Source organism: Nematolebias whitei, chromosome 9 (assembly GCF_014905685.2).
Source record: "Nematolebias whitei isolate Nwh7 chromosome 9, NemWhi1, whole genome shotgun sequence".
Lineage (NCBI taxonomy): Eukaryota > Metazoa > Chordata > Actinopteri > Cyprinodontiformes > Rivulidae > Nematolebias > Nematolebias whitei.
The window spans coordinates 16,746,650-16,747,003 of record NC_056506.1 but is presented as its reverse complement, the minus strand read 5'-3'; the positions used below and the strand labels follow the sequence as shown (position 1 = coordinate 16,747,003).

The following is a 354-nucleotide window of genomic DNA, read 5'->3' as shown; positions in this document are numbered from 1 at the left end:
ACAGACAGACAGATAGACAGATAGATAGATAGATAGATAGATAGATAGATAGATAGATAGATAGATAGATAGATAGATAGATAGATAGATAGATAGATAGATAGATAGATAGATAGATAGATAGATAGATAGATAGATAGATAGATAGATAGATAGATAGATAGATAGATAGATAGATAGATAGATAGATAGATAGATAGATAGATAGATAGATAGATAGATAGATCTGCCCCCAAGAACTCAGTCTATGCACAGTCTCCTGGCGGAACTGTTTTCTTTCAGTGGTATGCAACAAGTATTAACAAGTATTAACAAATATTAACAAGTATTAACAAGTACTAACAATACTAACAA

The 354-nt window shown here is 29.9% G+C and overlaps 2 protein-coding genes across 2 annotated transcripts in view; one reads left to right on the top strand and one right to left on the bottom strand.

Moving 5' to 3' along the window:
- angptl4 (angiopoietin-like 4) overlaps window positions 1-354 on the top strand; it is a 183,604-nt gene that overhangs the window by 111,822 nt on the left and 71,428 nt on the right. The gene's annotated exons all lie outside the window — the stretch shown is intronic.
- si:rp71-39b20.4 (potassium voltage-gated channel subfamily V member 2) overlaps window positions 1-354 on the bottom strand; it is an 11,421-nt gene that overhangs the window by 1,004 nt on the left and 10,063 nt on the right. The window lies entirely within an intron of this gene.